General features: G+C 40.9%; 1 pseudogene; it reads left to right on the forward strand.

Moving 5' to 3' along the window:
• The window catches only part of LOC149250687 (polygalacturonase pseudogene), a 29,234-nt pseudogene extending 8,768 nt beyond the window's left edge, over positions 1-20,466 (forward strand).
• The last annotated feature ends 5,724 nt before the right edge of the window (positions 20,467-26,190 follow it).

A 26,190-nucleotide genomic window follows, 5' to 3' on the forward strand; every position in this document is an offset into this window, starting at 1 on the left:
CCGGGCCAAGGTTGCCCAGACCCGCCGATGGGAAACTGAAAGCAAATTTGAAAGTGAATGCATGACGACACTAAGTGAAAGCATAAGTGATTGATCGTGCATGCAAATATTGAATGAAAGATTTAGTAAAAATATCAACATGCATGTGGGTGAAGCAAGTCGCCGAATCGGGGACCGTTCGTGCAAAATAGTTTCATGCGTGCGACAGCAGTGAGATAGAAACGAAAACTGAAATGGTGCTAGGACAAGCTAATATGCATGTAAATGACAACAATCATTCAAATAAATCAAGCAAACAACACTCACACAAGAGAAAACTAAAAAGTGATAGAAATGTTGAAAAACACAAGTTGAGACCACTTACCCGTGAATAGCTTAGCCGGATGTGTTGTGGGATGTCAGAGCTCTGTTGTAGCCGCTACAACACCACCCAAATTTTTGGGCATATTCAAAATTTTGGGTACCCCACCACTCACCTTGAGCTTCTATGGTTTTTTTATAGGACCCCAACCAATTGCTCTCCTAGCAACCTTTCCTATCCACCCCCTTTGGTGCGCCCACTCGCGTTTCATACATAGCATTCATGCATCATGTTTTATCTCATATGTAGGCCTCAAAATTTCATTAGGTTTTCGAAGGTAAATGGCTTCATTAATGAGTTAAGAGTCTCTCATGTTTTTAAAACTCATCTTCACATGATTCGCATCACGATCAGTAGATGTCCTATATTTGAGTAGGCATACATGCAATTTGGCTTTCCTTACGGTTGGAAGTATTGAGGTTTGGGAAAAACCCTAAATAGTAAAAGGTGACACCTCTCCTGTTTTGACCTAACTCGCCTCTCGCTAAGAGTGTGTTTCCATCGACATTGTCAGGCATCATGGGAGAGATGGTTGCATGTCATATTCCCCTAGGTTCTTGGTATTATGTTATCACTCCAGGAAGCTCTCTTAGGTTGCAGCTTGGAGATGCTAGTAACATATAATCTTCAATATTGTTCTCTGAACTATTGGAATGGATGATGGTTTGGATCAAGTCAAATAACCATTTCAGCTCTATTCTCACTCAAGACATCCATGAAAACCCTCAACAATACAAGGCTTTAGACCACTAATGCTCAATAGTTTATAGATTCAATGGGTAGATGGAGAATACTTACTCTACCAGCAGATGCATACATAAACACATATGAATGGCTAGCTATAGGAAGCAAATGAAGCTTGCAAATCTAATTTGTTAATGCAGAGATAAGATGACAGTTATCTGGCATTAGACACAACAGAAAACATGAATAAACTATTCAAATGCAAGCATAGAACAACAGAGAAAATGGGAATTGAACATGTAACAACAAAATAAGCTTATATTGCTGGAATGAAGATGAGAAGCTAGAGTAGTAGAGTCTCCAAAGTATCCAAAAGTTGAACCCTCGATACATTTAGCTTTCAACCATTTATAGGCCTTTTACAGTGCTCCTGAGCTCTCAAAGGCTCGAAGTGTCTTAATCTATCCTCTCTGCCTTTTTTAACTGTTTGATGCCCTGACTAGGTAAGCATGGGCTTGGAGGTTTCTTCTCCAACGAAAGAGTAACCGCATTTTGGTATTTTGCTACACTGGCAAGGAGCTCTCTTGTGCTAGAGATTCCCCACAATTGATTCTGTTGTTTTTGGCTGAGTTATTTTGTTGATGCTCCATGACCGATTCTATTTCGGGTTGCATCTTGCTACGCTGTCGATGTCCCATGATCGCTTCTCAGCCTCTGTCTCCTGGCAATTGTTTCCCGGCCTCTGTTTTGTGATGGAATGGGTCTTCGTGCCTCCGTTTTCCTTTTAAATGTTTATAATGGTTTTTTTCCTATTTTTACACAGAAAATGTTGCACACTGTAAAATTATACCCATCTCTATTCTTCCAGACTTCAGATGTCCTTAAATATGGTTTATTCCTCTATCGGGTCCAACCTCTGGGTCGCTATCACAAGTTGTTATAGTCTGTTACAATCTTCCCTTTGTATTTTTGGAATATGTTGAAAAACACTAAAAATACATGAAAAATTGGCTTTGGCGGACTTGAAAATATTATATATTTTCATTCCCGAACCCTTTCAGGTCCGGGTTTTATCACATCATTGTTGCCCCTTTGTATTTCATTAAATAACAAAGATACACAAAATATATATGAAAATTCCTATTGGTGGATTTGAAACCTTATGAAATATTATATATATAACCATTGGGTCCGGTTCATTGGGTCACACATATACCTGTGCATAGGCCTCACCCCATGGTGCTGCTCCTCTGTGATATAGCGATGTGATCTAATTGCAATCGTATATCACTCATGCCCAGGGCCATTACTAGTGTGATTTTTTTTCCCGATAGCAATCCTACGATGCGATGTGGGCCATTGATCTGCGCATTTGATCGATGGTCCACATTTCATCGCTGATCGCAATCACAAGTTCCACTTGGTTCGTGCTTACTCCGCCGACTTGCCTCCACTGATTGCGACCCGCTGATCTGGTAATCAGAGATTGCTGATCGGGAGTGTCTTCCGCCCAACCTTAAGTCCTCTGTGTTGGACGATTGCGATTTGCCGCTTAGATCTGGGCTGTTGATTGGCTAGATCTAACTGCTGCTGTCCATTGGACTGTGTATGCCTCCAATACTCTGCTTTTTTCATGGTTTTTATGTGTTTAGCCTCTCGATAGTGCTTTTCTGCCCTTCCAAGGGCTCTTAGCATGCGATTGTTGTGATTTTTAAATGATCCTTAGGAAAATTTTGAAGACTTCGGGAGTGTTAAAGAGCATATTTGGATCCATTTTTGGGCGATTTTCCAACAAGGCTAACACTGGCTCCTTTTTGGGATGAAAGCCTCCCTGTGAGGTTTCAAGAACTGCAGAACAATTCCTTTCCTGTAAAAACAAAATCAAATCTTCCTCCTAGTGTTTCATTGGGCATGGAGTCTATTTTTCAATGAAATAAAAACTGGAAAAAACATATTTACCATACCAAGGCTTTAAAGCCTTAAATGAAATAAAGTTTCAAGAATTGCCCATTGATTGGGCTACCAAAAACATCTCTTCCTTCCAGACTGTGTAGAATAAAGTTATTTTTCTGTTGAATTTGAGCGATGACAAACAGACCTGTCCATAAGGAGTCAAACTTACCATAATTACTTTTCTTTTCCTTAACTGCATCCCATTTGAGAACCCAGTCATCAACTTGGAAATTGTCCACTTTTGCCTTCTTTTCAAAGGTTTCTTTGATCTTCCTCTAATGAGCTTTTGAGTTCTCAACCAGCTGCTCTATGATCTGCTGTAGTTCAACCAGGTTATTCATTCTCCTTACCATGTCATTCTCTTCATCTTGTTCTTCTTGCAAAAATTTGGCCACAGGGAGAATCAATTGGATAGGGAAAACAACATCAGTGCCATAAACCAGCTTAAATGGAGAATTTCCTATAGACTTTTTGATGGTAATCCTATCATCCCACAGTGCAAACTTCAACTTGGAATCCCAGCTCTTTTTGTTGTTCTCTGACAGTTTTTTGATTACCCTTATCAGACTCTTGTTAGATGATTCTGCCAGGCCATTGCCTTGAGGATAATAGGAGGTAGAATGCACCAATCAAATGCCCATGGATTCAGTCATGTCCACCAATTATTTTACCTTGAAAGCTATTGCATTATCAGTGACTAGTTTGGTTGGGCAACCAAATCTAGTGAAAACATTCTCATTCAAGAACTTTATGAAAACTTGATGATTGGCATTGTTAGTGGGTATAGCCTCAATCCACTTGGTGAAATAATCAGCGACTACCAAGGTCCATTTGTGTTGGCCACTGGAATGTGGGTTGATCTCACCTATAAATTCCAAGCCCCACTACTGGAAGGGACCATTGACATGTACATGCTTCAAGGGCAGAGATTTTAGTTGTTGTCTTCATGTAAACCTCTAACATTTTTCACAAGATTTCACAAAAGAAAACACATCAGAGAATAGAGTGGGCCAATAATACCCAACCCTCAGGATTTTGTGGATGGGGTTTTCCAATAATGATGCCCTCCACAGATGCTAGAATGGAACTGGTGCATGACTTCCACATATTGTCCTTTATCTAGACATCTCAAGAGGATTCCTGATGGGTCTTTCCAATAAAGCATATTTTTATTAATGCAGAATTTGGCTGATGTGAGTTTAATGGCCCGTGCTTGACTTGAGCTAAGCCCTGGAGGCACTTCTAGCTTCTGCAAAAATTGAACTATGCTGGAATACCACCCACAGGTGGATAGATTTTCAGCCAAAGACTGATTCTGCTTTTGCTCTTCTACTGCTTCCTCTGTCTGCTCATCATCTGAATTTGGACCCATGCAATTTATGTCTAACAAACTGCAATTTTCCTCAGCCATAAGTTTAGCCAAGCCCTAGCCTTTGACAAGCTTAGTGGGCTTCACCTCTATGTTAAACTCTATGAACTTTTCAATCCATTTAGCTTTCTTTCCATCAATATCTGGTTGAGTTAAGACATATTTTACTGAGGCTAAAGGTACATATGCAACCACTTTGGAATGTAGAATATAAATTCTGAATGCCTTTAAAGATTTTATGAGAGCATAAGCTTGTTTTTCAATAAGGTCATACCTTAGTTCAACATCCCTTAGAGTTTTGCTAAAAAATGCCATGGGGTGCTCTATGCCTTCATCATTTTTCTGCAACAGAATTGCTGCAAGTGTATCATAAGAGGCAAAAAAGAAGATACAAAACTCCTTAGTGTAATCTTGGCTGATTAGAGTGGGAGCTTCCATGATAGCTTTCTTGATGTCTTCAAAAGAGCTTCTTGCAGCATCTGTCCATTTTATTTTTGATCCTTTCTTCAGCATGGAAGTGATGTGCTTCACTAGCTCTGCAAAGTTTGGAATGAACCTCCTTACAAAGTTAATCTACCCAGGAAGGATTGGATGTACTTTTTTGACCTTGGGATGGACAATGTCTGAATTACTTGAACTTTTTCTAGATCAATCTTCACACCTTCAACAGAAACGATATGTTGTAGAAGTTTGCCTGCTTCTATAGCAAACTGTGACTTCTTTGGGTTCACTGAAATTCCAAACTGTGTGCACTTTAGAAAGACCTTCTTCAAATGCTACAAATGGTCCTTGTGACTGCTGGAGAAGACTGTTATGTCATCAAGGTAAATAAGGTCAAACTTTTTCTTCTCTTCCACAAAGGCTATGTCCATGGCCCTCTGAAAAGTAGCCCCAGCATTCATCAGTCCGAAAGGCATCTTGGAGTACATGAAAGTGCCCCAAGGAGTAGTGAAAGAAGTCTTTTCCTGATCTTCTGGATGTACAACAATCTGATTGTAACCTAAAAATCCATCTATGAAAGACATGACTCTATCCCTTGAAACTTTTTGTAGCAAGTGCTCCATCTTGGGCAGGGGGTATTTATCTTTTTTTGGAGAATTTGTTCAGATTTCTGAAGTCAACACAAAGCCTGATTTCCCCATTTTTCTTTCTTACTACCACAAAGTTAGCTATCCACTTTGAATACCTTAGGGGAACTATGATTTTGGCATCGAACAGCTTCTTGATTTCTTTCTCAATCAAAGGCAATAAGAGAGGGATAATAGGTCTTAATTTTTGCTTAAAAGGGATGGTGTTCTTTTCCAGTGGAATCTTATGCTGAATGATGTTTGTGTCATAGGTTTTAAGATCATTGTATTCCCAGGAAAAAATATCAGCAAATTGCTTCATGAGGGTGCAATACTCAGAATTCTGGGAAGAAGACAAATGAGTGGACAGATTTATGTATTTCGGATGGGCTGGGCTCCCTATATTGTGTTTACGAACAACAGACTCATTTTCTTTTTTGGCAAACTTATAAGGCACATAGTTATGATCGAACAGCTTCTCTAGAGGCACCAATCCCTTGGGTATATGGTTACTAGGCAGTTGGACAATGCTTCCTTGGCCAATCTCGTCCTTTAGCTTGGACTAGCCGCATTCTTCCATGGTTTCATTTTCTTGGTCGATGTGTGTTTCAGAAAATTCCTCAACAACTTGTAAAAACCTATTAATTTCATCATCATCTTCAAAAAATTTCTAGTATTTGACATTGTTAGGCAGAGATGGTCTATATTTCACCTGAACTTCATACGTCAATTTAGGAGGCAAAGGAGGAATAAACGTGCTAGCAGACACAGCAAGGGAATCAACAAGTTGGCTCTTCATTCTCAGGATGTAAGAAATGTTGAAATTATTAAAAGAATCCTTGAGCTTCCATACCTCATCTCTATATGCTTTCAGCCTTGGATTCTTTGCTTGGAAAGTTTTATTTACCTATTGAATGATGAGATCTGCGTCTCCAAACACTTCCATGCCTTTGATGTCCATTTCTTTAGCAGCGTTTAAGCCCAATATCAAGGCTTCATACTCTGCTATGCTATTTGTGACCTGAAAAGTTAATTTGAAAGATAAATGAATGCATTTCTATATGGGGGACACAAGGACTACACCTGCCCTTGCAACTTCCTTAGAGCAAGCTCCATCAAAGAACATGTCCCAAATTTGTGGGCCTTCTTCCACTGTTATCTGGCAAACTAGTTTCTTAAGCTGCGTGGAGGCCAATTGGGATTCTTCAATATGAAGAATACAGGCTCCAAAATCAGTGTCAATAGCATAGATGGGATGATTAGTGGGATTCCTTTCATCGCTGATGATATAAGACAATTGAGATTCTCTGTATAATCTCCTGCTCCCACCTCCAAAAACTGGGACAGTGGCATAGGACAGATCATTTTGTAATGATCCACCTATTCTTTTGATCCAACCTTTGGAAAGTAACATGCCAAACTTGGGGGGTACATCTGCTACCACAATATCCATCATCATGCTCTTCATGGGCAACTGAGACAAAGTGATGGTTAGGCCCTTGATTAATCCTAGGCATTTCATTTTTCTATAGTCAAAAGAAAACGGGTCATGATAAGGCTTGGTAATGTCAAGACCAGCTCATCCATGATAGCCTTGGGCATTAGGTTATGGCTGGCTCCAGTGTCCAGAAGGCAGTTGTGAACGATTTTATCATGAATAGTCAGAGAGACATAGAATGATGGGGAGCTATCTTCACAATTTTCAATCATTGGGTTGAGAATGATAGTTGGTTTGTCATCTTGCAGATTTACATAGTCAGTGGAGGCTTGGATAGCTTTAGGCTCAAGGGCCTCGAGGATGGATCTTTTGAAGGACTCATTCTTCACTAGTTCAATCAGAGGCATAGGTATTCTTAGCTTCTGAATTTCTGATTGAAAACTGAAAGGAGAAGGAGACATGTCAAGGTCTCTAACCTCGCGAGCTGGAGCTTTGAGGATGATGGGATCAACTGTCGGTTGATTTTTCTTATTAACTTGTTGTACTGCAGGGACATCAACTTTTTGAACAGGAGTTTCCTTGGCATTATTCTTCTTCAACCTCAGATTATATCTATGTTGATCTTCAGTTTGCAGAGCAGCTTCGCCATCCCATTCTCGGTTAATCTGGTCATTGAATAATGAATTTTCATAGGCAGCTGAGGTAAAAAAGGAGGCATTTCCTTTGTCTTCCAGACAATGGATCTCATCATCTTCTTCAAACTGTTCTTCTTCCATGACTACATTCTGGAAAGGGGTCTTCACCCTTCGGTCTTCATTGGCATCTTTGCTTCTTTGCAAAATCTACAACTTCTCATTAGCTCTTCTATATGGATTTGGATTTGGATTTCTAGGAGAAAAGGTATCAGGGACTCTTCCTTTCCTAGGGTGCTGCTCAACCTTTAATTTGGAGACTTCAGAGGCTAATGACTCTATCATTTTGGTCATTTTATTTATCTGGGATCTGAAGATGATGAAGACTCACCCCTCTGTCTTCTTCTATCAACATTTCCCTTGAGCTTCTCTGCAACCATGATGTTTGATTCTACTTCCAAGGCTGCATCCTATATATCAGCCAAAGTAGCACATCACCTCTCCCTCAACAGTAGGCAGAAGTTAGAATCAAAAGCACTAGCATAGGTGAGTTTAGCAAAGGTAGTGGTGGGTTTTACTTTAGCTGGTATCTTTCTATACATGCGGTTAAACCTCTTATTAAAATCAGACAGCAACTCACCATTTTCCCTCTTTAATTTCCCAAACTCAGTGTGGTAGTAGAGGAGATCCTTCTTATCCCCCAATGCTTTAGGAATGCATCATCTAAAGCCTCAATATCTGCTATAGATCTTGGGGTCAGTTCTCTGAACCATTTTCTAGCCTCTCCATCTAGGCTTTGGACAAAGACTCTCATCCAAACATCATCTTCACTAATGTCCAGGTTATCAGCATAGCTATAGAATGACTCAAGATGTTCCTCAACTGTAACACTTCAATCCCAGTGAACTTAGGCCCACATTTCTGATATTCGCCAGTAGGCATGGCATTCAAAGGAGTGGGCAGTACTAGAGGTCCATACCTAGCAGCTATGATTCTTTCCATTTTGGTAGGTGCTTGTGGACCTGCCATAGCTGTGGTGGCTATAAGGGTACTGGAAGTCTAAATGACAGAGGGTTGAGGGGTGACTGATAGGACTAGAGGAGTCTGATGGATAGGAGGTGATGTTTCCTTTGGGCTTACAACAAAAGAAGAACCTAAATAATAAGAAGCTTTATGAATCTCTAAGAGTTTTTCTTCACTGCTAGTATTAGATGCGATACTCTCAACATGTATTTGTTCTGTTACAGGATTTTGTTAAAAAAATATTGAATATTGTTTAGGTTTACTTGAAAATGATGCTCCTTTCTACAATACCTTTCTTTCTTTGATGATTTTTTCAGGATCAGAGACTGGGTCAGCTTGTGGCTTCTAAGGATTTCTCCGAGTATACCTCACAAACTAAGCTAGAACTATGAAGTGGAGTCGCCAAGAGGTTCGTCCTTCAGTAGAGTTGCCAGATAGATGATTACAACCAAAAAAGTGCCCAGACTTTGTCTATCACCAAAGTTGGATCTGTGTCGTCCCCAGGGAAGCTGAGCTTCAGCCTCCTTTCCCCGGAAACGACGCCAATTATGTTATCACTCCAGGAAGCTCTCCTAGGTTGTAGCTTGGAGATTCCTGGTAACATATAAACTTCAATATTGTTCTCTAAACTATTGGAATGGATGATGGTTGGGATCAAGTCAGATAACCATTTCAACTCTATTCTCACTCAAGACATGCATGAACACCCTCAACAATACAAGGCTTTAGACCACTAATGCTCAATAGTTTATAGATTCAATGAGTAGATGGAGAATACTGACTGTACCAGCAAATGCATACATAAACACATATGAATGGCTAGCTACAGGAAGAAAATGAAGCTTGCAAATCTAAATTATCAATGCAGAGATAAGATGACAATTATCTGGCATTAGACACAATAGAAAACATGAATAAACTATTCAAGTGCAAGCATAGAACAACAGAGAAAATAGGAATTGAACATGTAACAACAAAAGAAGCTTATATTGTTGGAATGAAGATGAGAAGCTAGAGGAGTAGAGTCTCCACAGTCTCCAAAATTTGAACCCTTGATACATTTAGCTTTTAGCCATTTATAGGCCTTTTACAATGGTCCTGAGCTCTCAAAGGCTCGGAGTGTCTTAATCTATCCTCTCTGTCGTTTTTAACTATTTGATGCCCTGACTATGCAAGCATGGGCTTGGAGGTTTCTTCTTCCAACGGAAGAGTAACCGCATTATGGTATTTTTTTGCAATGGTAGGGAGCTCTCTCGTGCCAGAGATGCCCACAATCGATTCTGTTGTTTTTGGCTGAGCTGTGTTATTGATGCTCCATGACCAATTTTGTTTCGGGTTGCATCATGCTGCGTTGTCGATGCCCCATGATCGCTTCTCGGCCTCTGTCTCCCGGTAATTGTTTCCCAACCTCTGTTTTGTGATGGAATGGGTCTTTGGGCCTCTGTTTTCCTTTTAAATGTTTATAATGACTGTTTTCCTGTTTTTACACATAAAATGTTGCACACTGTAAAATCCCGCCCATCTCTGTTCTTCCAGACTTCAAAAGTCCTTAAATATGGGTTATTCCTCTATTGGGTTCACCCTTTGGGTCGCTATCGCAAGTTTCTATGGCCTGTTACAATCTTCCCTTTGTATTTTTGGAATATGTTGAAAAACACTAAAAATACATGTAAAATTGGCTTTGGCGGACCTGAAAATATTATATATTTTCATTCTCGAACCCTTTTGGGTTCGGGTTTTATCGCATCATCGTTGCCCCTTTGTATTTCACTAAATAATGAAAATACACAAAATACATATGAAAATGCCTTTCGGTGGACTTGAAACCTTATGAAATATCATATATATAAACGTCAGGTCTGGTTCATCAGGTCGCACACAAACCTGTGCATAGGCCCCGCCCTATGGTGCTGCTCCACTGCGATATAGCGATACAATCTGATCAAAATTGCATATCGTTCATGCCCAGGGCCATTGCTAATGCGCTTTGTTTTTCCTGATAGCGATCCTAGGACGTGATGTGGGCCGTTGATCTACGCACTTGATCGACGGTCCACATTGCATCGCTGATCGCAATCGCAAGTTCCACTCGGTCCGCGCTTACTCCGCCGGCTTGTCTCCATCGATTGCGACCCGCTGATCCGATCATCGAAGATCATTGATTGGGGGTGTCTTCCACCCAACCTTAAGTCTTCTGTGTTGGCCGATTGCGATTTGTTACTTAGATCTGTGTCGTTGATCGGCCAGATCTGACGGCTGCTACGCGTTGGACTATGTATGCCTCCAATACTCTATTTTTTCATGGTTTTTATGTGTTTTAGCCTCTCGATAGTGCTTTTTTTCCCTTCCAAGGGCTCTTAGCATGCGATTGTTGTGATTTTTAAATGATCCTTAGGAAAATTTTGAAGACTTCGAGAGTGTTAAAGAGCATATTTGGATCCATTTTTGGGCCATTTTCCAACAAGGCTAACAGGCCCTACACCTCCACATGAGCATTAGGGCTTGCAAAGATTATATACTACCTTTGCATCCTTGTAGCTCTAGACATATGTGATCGAAGTACTCATGTCATTTTAAGCTCTTCTTGACTCACCTTGAAGCATGATCACACATATGCATAAGGGTTTGTGATAACACATCATGACAGTAACCCTACTTTGTCTTGGCCCTCATCCCCTCGAGTGCATTAAGATTCATAAAATGGCCATGTTACTCTGTGCCCTTAAATTTTTAACTGCACCATTGGTTTTGGCATCACATAAATTGCTTTCAATTCATAAGTCCATTCAGGTGCCTAAATGTTGTGCTAATTTTCAAATCCGAGTTGCTCTTTTTTTACTTTAGTTGCAATTTTACTATCACCTCCAGACGAAATTATTTTTGTGGTTTGAATCATTTATCCCATTTTCTGTGCATGGATTTAAATAGACTTGCATTGCGCACATATTTAATGAAGAAGGAGCAGTCAAAATGGCATTTATAGGCCTGGTCTCGAGGAGCTAGGGATGGAAATTGGTTCAGACATATTCACTGCTAATCATCTAGTAGTGAATGTGGATGAGTTTTGTGCTGTAGGAGATGGATACACCGATGATACCCAGGCTTTCATGACAGTGTGAAATGAAGCATGTTCATCTGGCCCTTCAATCTTGTTAGTTCCAAGAGGAAATGCTTACCTGGTCAAGCCCCCCAACTTCTCTAGTCCCTGTCAGTATCCACTCACAGTCAAGATTTTTGGAACAATCATCGTCTCTGAGGATCAAAGTGTTTGGGCAGACTTGAAATCTAATCACTGGCTACTCTTCCATGGAATAAACAATCTAACAATTTGGGGTGAAGGGTTTATTTATGGAAGCAGGGAGAAATAGTGGGCATCATCCTGCAAGATAAACAAAACAAATCCACATCGATCAGCTCCAACAATAGTTACATTAGATTCAAACAACTACCTGGTGGTGAGGAACTTGATTGTGAAGAACAGCCAACAAGCACTATTAGCTCTACTACTAACTTCAGCATTTGGAGGACCAAATATCAGCTCGGCCATGTGTTTATGCAGAAAAAGGAGCTCGCAGCAGTCATTTGCCATCTTCTTCTTCAACTTCCTCATACTCTCTTAGCCCTCTGTATCTCTGTTTTTCTCCTAAAACCTCTTCATTCCTCACCTTTCCCTATTTCCCTGCTTAATTCCTTTTACCCGCTACCTCTGTTTTATTCTTCTAAACTCTGCATAACCCATATTTATTTAGCCCCGGGTGCTTAACACACGAACCCGTGCCCATATAACCCTTCGCCTTAATCCCCACCGCTGATTGTCTTGATCCAACGGTCCCCGCCACCACAGCCATTTTTCCCACATGTTAAACCTCGTGTGCATTCCCCGCCATCCGACCGTCCGTCTTGCAATCAGACGATAGTCACTCCTCCCGATCATGTGAGTTCTCCACTCTTTAACCCACGGGGAAAGCGGTTTTCCTCTGCCACGTGTCGCGCGTTGAGTGGGATCGTGCGGGTTTATACGGAAACCACCATAGCTCCAAAGGTGGTGTGGGGAATACCGCTTACCGCCATCTTGCCAGTCCCCGCACGTTATCTCTTGCGTGCTTTTGCCTCTCGATCACCATCGGATTTTCCTGACCACGATCCGACGACCCTTGTTTGTCCCAATCTCACGTCTCCCGATAGCCACCGTAAAGTGATACCCGCCATCGATCCACGTGATCCAATGGCTGAGCTTTGTCCCCGTCAAAGCCATGCTTCTGTCATGATGCCCATGTCCATAGCTTGTCCAGTGTACCCAAAGGAGGAAGGAGGCCAGAATCCAGTACTTGGTGCATTAAATCCTTAGCAATTGCATTTAACAAGAAAGCATGGCTGAGAAGGAAAAAGGACAACCTTGAGCAGATCACAGCACTTACCAGTTATGGAGTTTCTTTTAGTCAACACTCCACCTTCTCGAGAAGGACAACAGAGCATTCAAGAAGGTTAAATTCATTTGTAGAGCATAGTCAGATTGTAGCAGAGACTCCATCAGAGAGTTAGGGTGGTTGGTGGTCCATTATGACCCCTCCATGCATAGAACCGTAGAATATCTTTGTAAACAAAATCTATATATATCCAGAACACAGAATGTAATAAGGTTGATGAATGTTATTTTGATGTAAGAATCAACTTCTGGAGACTGTAACTACTGTGATACCTGCAGCGTCTGGTCTTCATTTTCAGCTAATACAAGCTTCTTTTGCTGTTAATTGCTCACTTTCCACTTCTTCTTTGTTCCAGGCTGTGTCTGTTATGAATTTTTCATGTGCTCTTGATGTTTAGCATTAGAGGGGCTGCCATCCCACCTCTGTGTTAGAATCTAGTATGTATCATTGAATGTGCTATGCAGGTTTCTATTTACTTAGTGCCAGAGAGCTGTCATCCTGTCTGTGCATTAGGAAATAGATTTGCAGAACTTTTTACTGGTTGCAGCCGGCCATCACATGGTCTTGTGTATCTGCTGGTGTGGTCAGTGTTCTCCATGTCTAGTTAATCCTCAAACTGTGAGTAATTGGTGGTCTAAAGCCTTGTAGTCTGGGGGTGTTCACCCATGTCTGGGTTTAAGCATAATAGAAGTGGTTATCTGGCTTGAATATGCATCATTCCTTCCATTCATCCACCTATTTCCAACATTTTAGTTGAGTTTGTAATGTTCCTGAGCATCTATGAGATACAACCTAGGAGAGTTTCTTGGGGTGATAACTAGTGGGCCCCAGTATTGCAGCAATAATGCTGCAACTCCTGGGACTCCCTTATTTACTTTTATCAACCCGGTAGTTTGTAACAAACTTGGAAGCGACGGTGCTGTATGCAGAAGTACTAGCTCTTGCCGCGACTGTCACTTGATCAACTGGCACAAGTCCGCTAGGATCTTAAGCCAACTTCTATGAGCTCTTAGAAGAAGCTTTTTAATTGATGGATGAAAGCTAACTCAAAGGAGGCTAATCTACTTGCAAAAAGAAACTGGAAAGCTGAAAGGAAACGCAAACCCTGGCAAACCCTAATTTTACCAGCTAGCCCTACTGATGCAAGAAAGAGGATGCAAGCTACTGAAAGAGATGCCATTGACTTCTAGGAAGGTAAAATGCATGTGCCTAAGCTACTTCTGAAGTGAAATCTAAAAAGAAACATCTTTTTGTATTTTTGAGTAAGTTGGCAGAATTATTGTGCATGTGCTTTAACTGTTTTTGACTGTGCAGAGGTGGATTGGTGAGAGGAAATTCTTGTAGATGGTTGGGAAGGTTCAAAGAGGGCCTAAGGGGTCCCTAGCACCCTTCCAGAGAGTTTCACAAAGTTTGGTTATCAAGAAACTGCGTTTGTGAGCTTCTATAGGAAGTCTGCAGGGGTTCTACAGGATGTTCAGAGATGGGATTTTGGAGGGTGGATGGAGAGAGAAAGGTGGAGAAGTAAGTATGGAGGTAGGATAAGGGTGTGAGGAGGTCCAAGACTTGGTGGATGGAGTTGAGGAGAGATGAAGATGGTTGTATTTGTTCAAGGAAGAGTGAAGTAATGTTGCACAAAAATTAGGGTTATGTGAGAAAATGTGGCAAACGTGAGGTAAGAATCTGCGTTAAGGGATGGAGCAGATGGGATTGATGGAGTATGGGTAGATAGAGAAGCGGTACGGGTGCTCTGCAAGTTGTTTCTCCAACTGAACCAACGAAGACTTGGAAAATCAGAGTCCTAGTTACGTTAACCTAATCTGATCTAGCTAACAGTAAAGAGAATGAACAAAAGTTTATTTGCAAGGAAACCATGTATAATAACTATGCAACGAAGCAATCAAGAATCTGAACATGTAACCAACTTCTGCAAATAAAAGTCGAACACTAATGATTGCATGGCGAAGCAAAGATAGTGTTTTTGGTGGCAGCAAGGTCACCTTGATCCCAGCTCCTAATCCCACTGAGGGAGAGGTGAAATCAGAGGTGCTTGATGGCATTTTTCTAAAGATCTTCTCTATTATTAACCTATCAAATCAATCTGAACATGAAAATCCTTTTTAATCATAAAAATCAACCTAAATAACAAAATAAGATTTAAATCTAAATAACAGATTTTATTCTAAGAATGCAACAAAAACACATAAAGGTAAACAAAGGAGGTACTGGGCACTTGGGTTGGGCCCAACCCCAAGAGCTACAGCCTCCTAAGAGAGATTAGAGCTGGTGCAAAGCTGGATTCATCTTTATTGCTCAAGAAATAATAGTTACATCAAAAACTGTCCACAAGGAAAAGCTTGAAAGTGTGTTGAAATGCAGAGCTAATCTACTGCCTAAAAAATGACTAAAAGAATGACTAAAATCGAACTACAAACTAGCTAACTTCTGCCTACAAAGTGACTAACTGAAATGAGTTCCTAAGCCTTCTTATTTATACAAATTGAGGACCCCAACAGCCCTCCTAAACTTTAGGAACTCGGCTGCCAAAACTTGTAGTTAACAACACTTTTACTAGCATTTGCTCGGCTGCCTTTGTGATAATCGATTTGGTGGCCCTTGAACTCCGAACTGATGGTGGAGAATTCGAGGTAAGGGCCCATAAATGAAGGGGACACCTTCCTAAAAATCCTCTCCATGAATTTGGCTGCCAAGTGCTCATTTAAACCTTTGATTTTGTCTCCAAATTGACCAAAAAGACTGCATAAAGCACACATTAGACTTGTTGGCATAATGACTAACCCAATTCACTCTATTAGCATAAATATAATAAAAAACATGACAATAAACTAATGAGAATGGTGGATTAAGTAGAATTAGGAGGCTGAATGAGACCATATAATTATCCATTTTTGGGGCTCATCAATAACATTAATTGGCGTCGTTGCTGGGGAGAGGAGATTGAAGCTCAGCTTCCCTGGGAGAATGACACAGTTCTAGATTTTGATGATAGACAAGGTCTGGGCACATTTCTGGTTGTAATCTTCTATCTGGCGACTCCACTAGAGGAAGACCAACCTTTGGCGACTCCACGTTGCAGTTTTGGCACAGTTGGTGAGGCATGATCGGAGAAATCCTCAGAAACCACCAGCTGAACTAGTGCCTAACCCTGAGAAGATCGTTAAGCAGAAGAAAATTTTGCAGAAAGGAGCATCAGGATCAGGTGAGCCTTAAAATTCCCATGTATTTCTGCTAGTGAGGAAGTCACTTTCAGAGATTCACAAAGCTCCTATTCATTCATTTCCCTTTCGGATCTCAGTCTAAAGAAGCATCCATGCTTTCCATCATATTCCTCTGTCTCTGTCATCCTTTTCATTGATCCTTAGCACTCAGTCTACCAGTATCATTTCATATACCCCAGTCATGGCAGGTCAGCAAGCTCTCACAAAGATAGAAAGAATCGTTGCTGCTAGGTATGGACCCTTGGTCTTGCCTGTCCCTTTGAATGCCATGCTTGCAGGAGATTATCAAGAATATATGCCTAATTTTACTGGTATAGAAGGAGTAACAGCTGAAGAGCACCTTGAAGCCTTTTATAGCTATGCTGATAACCTGGATATCAATGAAGAGGATGTGTGGATGAGGGTTTTTGTCCAAAGCCTAAATGGGGAAGCTAGAAAATGGTTCAGAGAATTACCCCTTAGGTCTATTGCGGACATTGATGCCTTAGATGATGTGTTTTTAAAGCATTGGGGGGATAAGAAAGATCTGCTCTTTTATTATACTGAATTTGGGAACTTGCAGAGGGAGAATGGTGAGCTGCTATCTAATTTCAACATCAGATTTAACCATATTTATAGCAGAATACCAGCTGAAGTCAAACCCACCCCTACTTCTGCTATGTTTACTTATGCCAGTGCTTTCTATTCTCAATTCTGCCTGCTGTTAAAAGAAAGAAGATGTGCTTCTTTGGCTGATATGCAAGATGAAGCCTTGAAGTATAATCGAACATTTTGGCTGCAGAAAGACTCGAAGGTGATGCTAAGAGGAGAAGACAGGGGGGTGAGTCCTCATCATCCTAAGATCGATAAATTAGCCAGGATGATAGAGTTATTAGCCTCTGAAGTTTCCAAACTAAAATCTGAGCAGTATTCTGAGGAAGCAGGAGCACCTTGTTCCTTTAATCTTTCAAAGCCAAATCCATATAGAGGAGCATAGGAGCAAGTGCAGTTTTTGCAGAGAAACAAAGATTCAAATGAAGACCAAAGGGTGAAGACCCTTTTCATAGTATAGTCATGGAAGAGGAGAAATATGAAGAAGAGGAGGAGGTCCATGGTTTGGAAGATATGGGCAGTGCCCCTTTCCTAACCAGAGCTACCTATGAAGAAGCATTATCCAGAGGCACTGCTCACCAGTTTGTTGTAGCTACAGAACAACAAGCTGATCAGTAGAGGCAGTCAGCAGTAGGTCCTCCCATCCTCCAAGAATCTGAGCCCGAAGCCAGCCCATCTTCTAATGGCTATGTAGATCTGCAAATTATCCAACCTGTTTTTGTCCCCAGTCTAGTGATCGAAAAGGGAGAGGAAAGCTCCCCATCATCTTTTGCTTGTCTATCTGTCCAAGTGACAATCCCTCACAGTTGCCCATTAGGCACTGAGGCATGCCATATCTCAATGCTCAAGGCTGAGACTGATCACCTCAATTTTGATATTCTGAAACTTGCTCAGGTAGCCTCCACACAGACTGAAAAGGCAGCTTATCAGATGACAGAGGAAGAGGGTGCACAGTCTTGGGGCTCCTCCTTGGATGTGGACTGTTCTGAGAAAAATGAAGGAGCAGATGATGTCTTTGTGTCCCCTACACATGAACATATTGGTACACCATTTATATTAGTTGTGCAGGCCACAGATGACAAAGACAAGTACACAGCAACCGTGGTTATTCAGCAGGTGTACAAAAGCTCCCATGAAGAACATCCAAGGAGGAGAGCACACAGAAGGGAGATGAAATTTGATCCATATCTACCTATTAAGCTCAAATGTCCTAAACTTTTTGAGGTAGATGATCAAATAAATCCAGTTTTGCAGCTCTATGATGAACCGGCCGAGAGGAGGAGAAACAATTTTGATGGCCCATCAGTTGGCCAGTTTTTGAATATTTATGTTGTTTAAGGTCCTTAGGCCTTAATCATTGTAAGCATTTTTTTTTTTACAAGTTTTAGTGTAGACTTAGTTTGACTCCATGCCCAATGGATACTAGGCATTGTTTTTAAGCTTGTTTTGTATGAAGGCATTGGTCTGCAGTTCTTGAGACCTCACAGGGAGGATCTCATCCCCAGAAGGAGCTAGTGTTAGCTTTTCTACAAACTTCAACATTTTGAGGACCGAATATCAGCTTGGCCATGTGTTTATGTAGAAAAGGGAGCTTGCAGCAGTCATTTGCCATCTTCTTCTTCAACTTCCTCATACTTTCTTAGCCCTTCCTATCTCTATTTTTTCTCCTAAAACCTCTTCATTCCTCACCTTTCCCTATTTCCCCTCTTAATTCCTTTTACCCCGCTGCCTCTGTTTTATTCTTCTAAACTCCCCATAACCCATATTTCTTTAGCCCCGAGTGCTTAACACACAAACCCGCGCCCATATAACCCTTCGCCTTAATCCTGACCGTTGATTGTCTTGATCCAACGGTCCCTGCCACCACAACCCTTTTTCCCACATGTTAAACCTCGTGCGCATTCCCCACTATCCGACCGTTTGTCGAGCGATTGGACGGTAGTCGCTCCTCCCGATCGCGTGAGTTGTCCACTATTTAACCCGCGGGGAAAGCGGTTTTCCTCTGCCACGTGTCGTGCGTTGAGTGGGATTGCGTGGGTTTATACGGAAACCGCCATAGCTCCATAGGCAGTGCAGGGAATATCGCTTACCGCTGTCCCGCCCGTCCCCATGCATTATCTCCCACGTGATTTCGCCTCTCGATCATCGTCGGATCTACCTGACCACGATCTGACAGCCCTTGTTTGTCCCGATCTCACGTCTCCCGATAGCCATTGCAAAGTGATCCCCACCGTCGATCCACGTGATCCAACGACTGAGCTTTGTCCCCATCATAGCCATGCCTCCGCTATGATGCCCATGTCCATAGCCTGTCCAGTGTACCCGAAGGAGGAAGGAGGCCAGAATCCACTACCTGGCGCATTAAATCCTCAACAACTGCATTTAACAAGAAAGCATGGCCAAGAAGGAAAAAGGACAGCCTCGAGCAGATCACAGCACTTACCAGTTATGGAGTTTCTTTCAGTAAACGCTCCACCTGTCGAGAAGGACAGCAGAGCATTCAAGAAGGTTAAATTCATTTGCAGAACACATTCAGATTGTAGCAGAGGCTCCATCAGAGAGTTAAGGTGGTTGGTGGTCCATTATGACCCCTCCACGCATAGAACAACAGAATATTTTTGTAAACAAACTCTATATATATCTAGAACACAAAATGTAATAAGGTTGATGAATGTTATTTTGATGTAAGGTTCAACTTTTGGAGACTGTAACTACTGTGATACTTGCAGCGTCTAGTCTTCATTTTCAGCTAATACAAGCTTCTTTTGCTGTTAATTGCTCACTTTCCACTTCTTCTTTGTTCCAGGTTGTGTCTGTTATGAATTTTTCATGTGCTCTTGATGTTTAGCATTAGAGGGGCTGTCATCCCACCTCTGTGTTAGAATCTAGTATGTATCATTGAATGTGCTATACAGGTTTCTGTTTACTTAGTGCCAGAGAGCTGTCATCCTGTCTGTTCATTAGGAAATAGATTTGCAGACCTTTTTACTGGTTGTAGCCGGCCATCACATGGTCTTGTGTATCTACTAGTGTGGTCAGTATTCTCCATGTCCAGTTAATCCTCAAACTGTGAGTAATTGGTGGTCTAAAGCCTTGTAGTCTGGGGGTGTTCATCCATGTCTGGGGTTAAGCATAGTAGAAGTGGTTATCTGGCTTGAATATGCATCGTTCCTTCCATTCATCCACCTATTTCCAACATTTTAGTTGAGTTTGTAATGTTCCCGAGCATCTATGGGATACAACCTAGGAGAGTTTCTTGGGGTGATAACAAGCACACATTAATTTCAAGAACTGTGTTGTGGTAGAAGCAAGCAATCTGGAGGTGACAACACCTAAACATAGTCCTAACATTGAAGGCATTCACATTGCAGCTTCCACATATGTTGTGGTTACCAACAGCCTCATTGGAGTCGGGGATGATTGCATCTCCATAGTCAGTGATTCCTTTGACATTGTAATTCATAATGTCAACTGTGGACCAGGCCATGCAATCAACATTGTAGTATTGGGTAAGGGAAACTCTGAAGCTCACATTGCTGATGTCTTGGTAGATGAGGTTTTTCTTCATGAAACCATAAATGGGCTCCGGGTCAAGACCTAGCAAGGTGGCTCTGGCTATTGTCAAGGGATCAGATACCAAAATGTGTATATGGAAAATGTTTTATATCCTATAATTATAGACTAGTATTACTGTGATCCTCCAATGCCATTATTATTGTGATCCTCCAACGACATGTGCAAAGTAGACATCAACAGTGGAAGTGAGTGAAGTTTGGTACAATAGTATTAGTGGAACATCTCCAGGTTTGAATATGAGTCATGGTGTTCGCTTTCATTTTTGGAAAGTCACAGTCATATGCTCATTTGTGAATGAAAAATCGAGATCAAACCTTCTAAATTGCTACTTACATGGAGGTCTCACCTTTCTGGAGTTTCGTACACACATTCCAGAATCTACAAGTTTGAACTCCTTTACATCTTTCCAGAATACAAATGTTTTCCAGGTATCATTCAAAATTACTCTATAGACGAAACCGCTTTACTGAGGGAGCCAGCTTGGGATACCTTGGAAATCCACTCGCGTGAGACAATCCACAGTTAAAATTCAGCTGGGTAGCACCATGACCTTCCATTTGTGACTTGGACAGAGTCACATCATCACTCCTCACCTGATTTTCGACTAGATCGCTCTGTCAACTAACAAGTTGCAAAATTGCACTTGGAGCATCCAACAATTCATGTGACTTGTCCTCTTTCATGACCATGCAACCGTTAAAGATATGTATATAGGAAATGATCTTAGAAGTGAATTACACGATGCCAATATGAAAGGAAGCCTTCTTCATGGTTCCTTGAGGAATTAAAAAGTCATGCTTCATCCATTTATAGAATCGACCAATGACATGAAACTACAGATGCTAGGCAGTTTTGGTGCTCTCTCATAGAAGTGGAAATTGAGAGGCGAATACCACTATTTTGTTGCACGGAGGCCAGATTGTTGAGAATGATACCAACCCTGCCATCCAACTATGCAACCTCCAGTAAGTTGCACTCCTGCACAAGTCACGAAGTCGCATTTTAGGCCTCAGTGAAAGCAGCTATAAAATGTGATTCCCCTCAAAAGCGACTCTGCGACCTCTCCCAATGATCTGGATCTTGGGGGGAGGCTCCCAAGATCTAAAAAATTTAAATGGACCTTGGGGGGAGGCCCCCAAGGTTTAAAAAATTGAAATGCCAGAAAAAAATTGAGAGAACACATCGTAAATAAAACCACAAAGAAACTTTTTATTAAAATGGAGAACAACTGTAAAAGCTACATTGTGGTGGACAAACTGTCCCTTTACAAAATGTGACTTGTTACTTATAGTATTTTTCATTTACAATACCATGGGTCAATTCCATGGGTGAATGAATACCATGGATGTATGTCACAATACCACGGGTCAATTCCATGGGTGAATGAATACCATGGGTGGATGTCACAATACCATGGGCAAATACCATGGGTGGATGTCACTTACAATACCATGGGTGGATGCCACTTACAATAACATGGGTAAATTCCATGGGTGGATGAATACCATGGGTGGATGAATGCCATGGGTTGATGCCATTTTCCATTTGGATCATTCCTCCCTCCTTAAGAAGCAACGGTCCCCATTGCGTGAAGTTCCCTCCTGCAAAGCCTTTGTTGAATATGAAGAGCCACTAAAGAGAAGGGTTTTATGTGGTTAACCCATAACCATGATGAACGAAGATCTGAAGATAGAGATACCCTGTAATGTTTGTGACCAACTGTGATACTGACAGTGTGCGGCCTAGCAAATGGACTTTGATGAAGTGTGGGTTTGTGGATGATCCATAACCATGATGAATGAATATCTGAGGATAGATATACTTGCAATGCTTGTGACCAACTGTGATACTGATAGTGTGCGGCCTAGCAAATGGACTTCGATGAAGTGTGGGTTTGTGGATGACCCATAACCATGACAAATGAAGATCCGAGGATAGAGATACCCTGTAATTCTTGTGACCATCTGTGATACTAACAGTGTGTGGCCTAGCAAATGGACTTCGATGACAAGGATTTTGTGCGATTGACCCATAACTGTGATGTTGGTTGTTGATGAAGTAGCATGTGCCTACATAGCCTGAGGTGGGAGGGAACATCTCGAAATAACCCAAGTTGAATGTTGCTATGCTGAAACTGATGAATGTGAAGCAGGTGCCTACTAAAGTGGGGTGGGAGAGCACGTATCCAATGGGAACCCACTCTAAATGCCACTCCAGAATTAAAATGGACATAACTCAGTCAATATAACTCAGAATATTTATTATAACCTGTTTTTGGAAGCATAAGGACCATTTTTCATCTTCCCATGTGTTGGAAATCCTTATTTGGACACTCTAGAATCTCATTTTCGCACAACAATTTTTCCGCTGTCACAAAAGCTCTGAAAAAAGTAGTTGATTTTAAATCAGTGATATCTCCGACATCCTAACACTGATTCGATCCATTTTTTTTTTTTTGAAATTGGGTTATTTTTCAAGAGGAGCTTAGATTTACAATCCTTTTTCTTAAATTCTATACAAAAACTTCAAAAATGATAGGATATTCTCCGTCCACTAGTTGTCGTCAAAAAAAAAAAAAAACTACATCATAGCTGATTTTAAATCAACGATATCTCACTCATCCAGACTTTGATTCGACCGATTTTTTATTTATTTATTTATTTATTTATTTTTTTTTTTATTTTGTTATTTTTCGCAAGAAATCCAGATATATTATTTGTTTTTGTAAATATTGCACCAAATGTTTCATATCTGATCTAAAAACTCACCGCCCAAAAGGAATTCCTGCAAAAAAATGAAAAAAGAAAAATTCTTCCTGCTTGGCCCAAGAAAGTGCTATGTGGAGGTCGCAGTGCATGCCTAAATTTTGTTGAATATTTTTGCAAACATTTGAAATTGAAGTATGCATGAAACCCTCATTCCCATGGAATTGTAACCTGCTCTGATACCATTGATCCGGATCTTGTGGGGAGGCCCCCAAGATCTAAAAAATTGAAATGGACCTTGGGGGGAGGTGCCTAAGATCTGAAAAATTGCAATGCCAAAAAGAAAATGAGAGAACAAACTGTAAATTAAACCACAAAGAAAATTTTTATTAAAATTGAGAATAACTATAAAAGCTACATTGTGGTGGACAAACTGTCCTTTTACAAAATGTGACTTATTACTTATAGTATTTTTCAGTTACAATTCCATGGGTGAATGAATACCATGGGTGGATGTCACAATACCATGGTTCAATTCCATGGGTGAATGAATACCATGGGTGAATGTCACAATACCATGGGAAAATACCATGGGTGGATGTCACTTACAATACCATGGGTGGATGCCACTTACAATACCATGGTTAAATTCCATGGGTGGATGAATAACATGGGTGGATGAATACCATGGTTGGATGGATACCACGGGTGGATGAATGCCATGGGTTGATGCCATTTTCCATTTGGATCACCCAAGTTGTCAGGTCACAAAATCACTCTTGAAGAAAATAAAGGTTGATGCGAATCCTCTTATGCTACGAATATGAGATCAATTTTAAATGTCCCTTACAATAAGTCGCAGAATCGTAGGCGTGATAGGTCATCAGAATCGCGACTTCCAATAAAATGTGACTATGCGAATTCTCAACCAGAACTGCGACCTAAGGATAACATTTATTTAGCTCTTCACTCATCGAAGGTATCTCTTTGTGATGTGAGGACATAAAACTAATATGGTGTCAAGAAGAGCCTGTTCTGAAAGTTACTATGCCCCCCTTAATACATTGTTAAATTAAGTTGTGAAGTAGCAGAAGTAAGGCTCGATGCATTGGAGTTATATTTCAGAATTAAAAGTGTTGGGCTACGAGAGCACTGATCAGGTTCAGAACCCAACTAAGAGCCCTCATCTACAACAACAAAGACTTGTGCATTAGAATCTAGAGAATTAATCAAAGAGAAGGATTGTTCTGTAGTGGAGGATGACGTTTCAAGTAGATAGTGGCCTATTGTCAATAGCAGACTCTTGGAACTTCCTTAGAATTAACCATGACATAATTTTTAGGTTGACAATTTGAAGGAATGTTGACAAAAGGTAGTGTTGTGTTCTCTAAGCAGATATTGATTCCTGGTCATTAGTAACTAAGGAAACTCATCTGTTGCATATTGCGGTGTTGAGTTTTGATGCAGTATTGGAGGAATAGATTCAAAGGGTGGCCCATCTCTATTTCAATTGAAGAGTTTTCAATAGCATCAAGCCTCTAAGAACTGAGATATACTAGGCAGAAAACCAATACCTATTCAAAAGGAACAACATTGTGAGTTAAGGGCTTGGACAAAGTTTGCTTGTCAAATGAGAATTTGCACAACTGACCAACGTGACAGTATCTAACCTTGGTGTACAGTAGTGAAATTTATTAGACAGTGATACCAAGATAGTATGTGCAGTGAAACGATAATGAGAGTAAATGAGACTACATCTGAGGAATCCCAAGAGGACACCCCAAGGCCACATGCATTGACAGTGTTGGGGCATAACAATTGACCACATAGGGGTCTGGATTAATTGTTTATTAATGTCATTCTTTCAAATTAGTTTATTGTAATTCCATTGTCATGTTTTGTTTGAAATTATGTCTGACTAATTTTATTTACTTGTGGGTAGAGGGAACGGAACAAACGTTGGTCTACACAAAGGGATTAGGGTTTCTTGCGGACCTCGCATAACTAGGCTTTCCTTCAGCAAGCCAGATGGGCCCTTCCAAGTTCCAAGAACCTTTTAGTAAACTTGAAGGTGTGTCATGAGAGGATTAATCAATGTAAGTGAGGCATAGTGGCAGGAAAACAAGTCGGTTTCAGGACCAAGCATCTACATCATTGTGAGATATGGGAAACAAGCATTATAGGGTTTCCAATAACCTTGTATGTCCCTCCCCTCTCTCTCTTTAATCATAATGTAAATTTCACCCACCGTTATATCATCCATTATGTCCGGACTGATGTGAGCACGTATCAAGCATTCCCGCCTTGAGAAATAAGTGGGGAAGCTCGAGTCAGGAGGGTAATCGAAAGGGCATGGGGAAACGTCAAGAGTCATGGTAGGTGAACAGTCACCTGACCTTTATAAATGTATTCTCATGCCTCATACCATAGGACTTTAGCACTTGATTTGAGGCCAATATAGATATTTGATTGATGCTTGAGAGCTAAGGCCACTCAACTCTTGGTAGATAGGAGAGTGGGTTTGTAGTAGGGCTAGGGTTTTGACATTGAGCAATGGTATGAACAGCCCATGTTCCACTATTGGGTATTGACCAATTGCATGATATGTATTTGAAGTTGCAGCATATTAATAAGATGTTTTCTTTTATCTTTGGCACTGATTCCCATGCTCACTCATGGTCATTGTATTAGTTGTCTAGTACCTCACCATATTTATATGTGTGCTTTCATATACGCAAGATGTTATGTTCTGATACATAATGTTTGCATGTATGTTTCACTTTAGAATCTATGTTTACTTGTTCCTTGCCATGTCGGTGACCTATTATGAACTACTTCGCAATTGACCTATGGCATGTTCCTATTTATTATGTCCAATGGAGTTTTAGCTCACTAATCACCCTCATTATTTATCTCTTCTTATCGTTGTTGTGACTTGTTTAAACCTCTTTATTAAATTTGTCAATCTTGGGCTAATTTTGTTTCGTTACCTGAGCACTTCATTCTTGCCCCACTCTGGCACCTTCTCATTTGATAACTAAGAGCAGAAAACATTCATGGCGGCAGCCGAGCCCACATAGTGGATGGGGCTGCTATCCCAAACGATGTGAGGTATGTTGTAACATGGT

Source organism: Pinus tabuliformis, chromosome 7 (genome assembly GCF_031772625.1).
Source record: "Pinus tabuliformis cultivar Carrire ecotype Pingquan chromosome 7, CPIR1, whole genome shotgun sequence".
Lineage (NCBI taxonomy): Eukaryota > Viridiplantae > Streptophyta > Pinopsida > Pinales > Pinaceae > Pinus > Pinus tabuliformis.